The following is a 5,117-nucleotide window of genomic DNA, read 5'->3' as shown; positions in this document are numbered from 1 at the left end:
AGCTAGGCACGATGGCGCATGCTTGTAATCCTAGCTATTTGGGAGGCTGAGGCAGGAGAATCACTTGAACCAGGACCTGGGAGATGGAAGTTGCAGTGAGCCAACATTGTGCCACTGCACTCCAGCCTAGGCTACTCAGCAAGATTCAATCTCAAAGAAAAAAAAAAAAAAAGATTTGGAAGAACTATACTATACAAAAATAATACTATAAAACAATAATGAAATAAATTGAAGAGGCAACAAATAATGTTGGTTAATGCTAATTATTGGAAAAATTAATACTCTTAAAATGAAAATATTATTCAAAGCAATTTACATATTCAAAAACATCCCTATCAAAATACCAATGACATTCTTCGGGAAATAGAAAAAAAAAAAAGCCTAAAATTTATGTCGATACACAAAAGGCTTCAAATAGCCAAAGCAATCCTGAACATGAAGGACAAAAGCAGAGGTGTTTGAATACCTGATTTCAAAATATTTTACAAGGATAAAGCAACAAAATCAGCATGCTACTGGGGTGAAAACAGACACACAGAACAATGGAACATAATAGAGAACCCAGATATAAATCCACACATTTAAAGCCAATTCAGTTTCGACAAAGGCAAATTTGTTTGAGTTCTTTGTAGGTTCTGGATATTAGCCCTTTGTCAGATGAGTAGGATTGCAAAAATTTTCTCCCATTCTGTAGGTGGTCTGTTCACTATGATGGTAGTTTCTTTGGGCAGAAGCTCTTTAGTTTAATTAGATCACATTTGTCAATTTTGGCTTTTGTTGCCATTGCTTTTGGTGTTTTAGACATGAAGTCCTTGCCCTTGCCTATGTCCTGAATGGTCCATACTTTTGTGGGGGCACTCAAAGAGTAAAAATGTAATAAATCAAGGCAGAATGTATAGTGAATACAAATAATTTTTGAGGATTGCAAAGATATTTATGGATGAGACATGATAGATACAGGCTTACAAGCACATACGTATTCATAATGGTAATTTGCATCTTCCCTTTCTCTCTTATTAAATTATGAAATATTCTCACCTTAAAATTTATAACTAAAAGACAAGGCCAGGCACAGTGGCTCACCCCTGTAATCCTAGCACTTTGGGAGGCCGAGGTGGGCGGATCACCTGATGTCAGGAGTTCAAACGACCCTGGCCAACACGGCAAAACCCCACCTCTACTAAAAATACAAAAATCAGTCAAGCGTGGTGGCACACACCTATGATCCCAGCTACTCGGGAGGCTGAGGCAAGCGAATCGGTTGAACCAGGGAGGCGGAGTTTGCAGTGAGCCAAGATAGTACCACTGCACTCCAGCCTGGGTGACAGAGCAAGACTCCACATAAAAATAAATAAGTAAATAAATACATAAAAATGAAAGAGAACAGATGGTGAAGGGAAATATAACAAGAATAGGTCACTCAAATTACTGAGTGTCCTTCTTTCAAACTTCTAAGGAAACATGCATGCTTATATTATTTCACATGATCTTTCTCAGAGTAAACTACATAAAATAAAGAAGTTTCTACTGATTCAAAAATATTTTATTCTATTTGTGCCTATCTGAATGATGTTTTCTATCAATCATTGCTACTTTTGTAAAAATATTGCTTAGGATGTAATTTTTATTGATCATTAGCATTCAATTACAATTTTCACATTTTTACACTATAGATTTTGTATTTGTCTCAATTATATTCTCATGTTATCATACTTAGAAGTATTAGATTAATATATGCTAATATTTATTATGACTATATTAATGTAACAGCTTTTATAATAAACAGAGAAAAAGTTTTGCTAGCATCTCCTGAAAGTCATTCAGAAAAGTCAACATTTTATTTAAAAATGCAATTATAGTTTCTGATTATAGCAATAGTTTGATTTCAAAATAATTTAAAAATACTGAATATTTTGTCCTGTCTCAGGTTTTAATATATTTATATCTACTGCAACTGATAATTATTTGGAAGAAAAAACCAATTTGAATTTCAGCATGGAATATAAAAAGAGATAATGCCTTTCCTTATGATTTATCAATCAATAGAGCCAAATCAGCAGTGACAGAATACTTTATGATGGAGTGGCAGTTGATACACTCTCTCTCTCATAAATTACATCTTACTCCTTAATACCTGCAATCCCAAATATATCTACTGAAGTGACTGAATTTGTAAGAATAAGAGTCTAAAATTTAACATTTTAGCATAACAGAATATTGAGTATCAGAACAACTTGCTTGTATTTGAGCAGATCGATGACTTTGTTAATGAAGTTACATAATTGATTATTTTCTTAACATTTGAGTTGACTATGAAATTAATTTATAGCCAAACTCTTACAAATGCAAAATAGAATACTGTTAAAAACAAACTCCAGTAAAAGGTTGTTGCAAAATATCTCTGTGTAATATAGAGAAACTAGATTCATGCCCTTCAGAATAATACATTTATTTTGTCCCTGTAGATTATTAATATTGGGTTCAAAGACTCCTGAATTTTGAACAAACTATACAGACTGAAGCAACATAGAAATATAATAGAAGACATTATAGAGACAATACCTTTATGCTGATTGAGAATTCAAAGATAAATATTTTGTCATCGAGAAAAAAATAGCAAATCCTAGAGGTCTGCTGATATTTCATTACTAAATTTATTTTTTACTTACAATTGACATATTGTACGTATTTCTGATATGCAATGTAATGTCTCAATGTATGTACAGTGTAATGATTAAATCAGGGTAACCACCATATACATTACTTTTAACATGATTTCTTTCTAATGACAACATTCAAAATCTTTTCCAGCTTTTACTACACACGCTTATTTGCTACAGTCATCCTGGTGTGCAAAGAACACTAAAGCGTATTCTTACTATCTGCAACATTGTACCCATTGATCAACTTCTCCCATTTCCCTTCTTCTCCTTTGTATCCCCAGTCTCTGGTAACCAATATTCTACACTGTACTTCCATGAAATCAATTGTTTTAGATTTCACATATGAATCAGATCATATGGTATTAGTCATAGTTCCCAAAGGCTTATTTCACTTAACGTTCTCCAGGTTCATTCATGTTGCTGCAAATGACAGAATTTTATTCTGTTTTATGGGTACATAGGATTCCATTATTCATATAGTCATATTTTCTTTACCCATTCTTCATTAAGTGGGCATTTAGGTTGATTCTGTACCTTGGCTTTTGTGACCAGCTCTGCAATAAACATGGGCATGCACATGTCTTTGCTACTTATTTCTTTTCTTTTGGATAGAAACCCAGTAATGGGATTGCTGGATCATATGGTGATTCTATTTTTTAATTTTTTTTATTTTTAATTTTTTGAAGAAACTACACTGGGTCCCACAATGGTTGTACTAATTTACATTCCCACCAACAGTGTATAAAAGTCCCTTTTCTCCACATCCTCATCAGCACTTATCACATTTTTTCTTTTTGATAATAGTTATTCTAATGAGGGGTAGGTGATATCTCATTTTAGTTTTTACTTGCATTTCTCCTATGATTATTGGTGATGAAAATTTTTTTCATATACCTGTTGGCTATTTGTATATCTTCTTTTGAGAAAAGTCAATTTGGGCCCTTGGCCCATTTTTAAATAGGATTTCTTTTTGTTTTTGTTGTTTGTATGCTATTGAGTTCCTTGTATCTTCTAGACATTAGCTCCTTGTCAGATACATAATTTTAAAATACCTTCTCCCATTCTGTAGGTTGTTTCTTCACTTTATTGTTTCCTTTGCTGTGCAGAAGCTTTTCCTTTTGATACAATCTCATTCGTCTATTTTTGCTTTGGTTGTCTGTTCTTTGAGTCTTACTCAAAAATTCTTCACCCACTCCAGTTTGTGAATAATTTGCTCTGTTTTTAAAAATCATTGTATACTTTTTTTTTTTTCTTCCTGAGTTTATTTGGGGCACACCCAGGCGAAGGGCCTGCACCTAAAAGAAGGTGTTGGGCCTCTTGGTGGTGAAGCGTGGCTTGTGCTGACGGCGCAGGACCTGGTGGGGCAGCGGGAACCTGATCTTGGAGTCATGGAACTACTTGACAGCCGGCCGACGGCACTTGCTGGCTGCGATCTCCTCCACCTTCATGATCTGAATGGAGTGGGCCCGGGCACGGTGCCGGGCACCCATGTCTCGGTAGCACTGGGTGACAGCGCCCGCAGTGGTCAGGTCCCGGTATTCCCGGTACATGTTGTGGGTGCCGCTCCGGGAGTCATAGCGCAGCCAGATTCTGAAGTTCTTCACCTGCAGTGGGGACTTCTCAAACACCTGCCCACAGTAGACAATCTCCCCTGAAGACTTCTTCATCTTCTTTAACTGAGATACGAAGTACCAGAAGCAGGACTTGGCGACGACATGATTAGGCGCAAAGATTCGCATGCGGTAGGGGGTGGTGTGTGGCATTTGGGGGTGGGCAGGCAGCGACCCACCACCTTGTACTCTCGTAGTGTGCCAGAAGCCTTCATGGTGTCCTCTCCGCTCTCGCCACCACCAACAAAAGCAAAAATCATTTTATACTTTTTAGTCTTACATTTAAGTTGTTGGTCTATTTAAAGTTGATTTTTTACGTAACGAGAGATGGGGATCTAATTTAATTTTTCTGCATGTGGATATACAGTTTTCTCAATGTCATTTACTATATTAACACAATCGAGGTAAAAAATTACATGATTATTTCAATGGATGTTGAAAACACATTAGATAAAATTTTGTATCTCTTTATGATTAATAAACCTCAACAAAGTGGGTATAGAAGGAAAATACGTCAGCACAATAAAAGCTATATATGACAATCCACAGCTCTCTGAATGGGTAAAAGTTGAAAACTTTTTCTAGAACAGGACAAAGATGCCCATTTTCATTATCTTTATTCAACACAGTACCAGAAGCCTTAACCAGAGTAATCTGGCAAAATAAAGAATAAAAGTGCATAGAAATTGGAAAGAAGGAAGCTGTCCCTGTTTGCATATGACATGATTGTACAAATAGGACACCCTAAAAATTCCAGCAAAAAAAACTATTAGAATAAACAAATTTAGTTAAGTTTCAGGATACAAAGCCAACATTTCTATACACCAAAGTCAATTATATGAAA

At 35.5% G+C, this 5,117-nt stretch overlaps 1 pseudogene across 1 annotated transcript; it reads right to left on the bottom strand.

Annotated features, from left to right (window-relative positions):
• Positions 1-3,911: 3,911 nt before the first annotated feature.
• Positions 3,912-4,504, bottom strand: LOC111534997 (annotated as a pseudogene). The gene has a single exon (XR_002729277.2). The product of XR_002729277.2 is annotated as a 60S ribosomal protein L18a pseudogene (transcript).
• Between the last annotated feature and the right edge of the window lie 613 nt (positions 4,505-5,117).

The sequence above is a fragment of the Piliocolobus tephrosceles genome, unplaced genomic scaffold (assembly GCF_002776525.5).
Source record: "Piliocolobus tephrosceles isolate RC106 unplaced genomic scaffold, ASM277652v3 unscaffolded_44516, whole genome shotgun sequence".
Classification (NCBI taxonomy): Eukaryota; Metazoa; Chordata; class Mammalia; order Primates; family Cercopithecidae; genus Piliocolobus; species Piliocolobus tephrosceles.
Note: the sequence above shows the minus strand (reverse complement) of the source record. Positions and strands in the feature narration are given on the sequence as shown.